The sequence below is a fragment of the Somniosus microcephalus genome, chromosome 33 (assembly GCF_052327205.1).
Source record: "Somniosus microcephalus isolate GS21.2 chromosome 33, FLI_Smic_1.0, whole genome shotgun sequence".
Taxonomy (NCBI): Eukaryota; Metazoa; Chordata; class Chondrichthyes; order Squaliformes; family Somniosidae; genus Somniosus; species Somniosus microcephalus.
Window position 1 is genome coordinate 36,496,446 of NC_141019.1, and position 232 is coordinate 36,496,677.

Here is a 232-nt window from a genome sequence, read left to right on the forward strand (position 1 = left end):
CCCGTCCCACACTGATCACCGACCCCCCCGGACCCCGTCCCACACTGATCACCGTCCCCCGGACCCCGTCCCACACTGATCACCGCCCCACCGGGCCCCGTCCCACACTGATCACCGCCCCCCCGGACCCCGTCCCGTACTGATCACCGACCCCCCGGACCCCGTCCTACACTGATCACCGACCCCCCGGACCCCGTCCCACACTGATCACCGACCCCCCGGACCCTGTCCC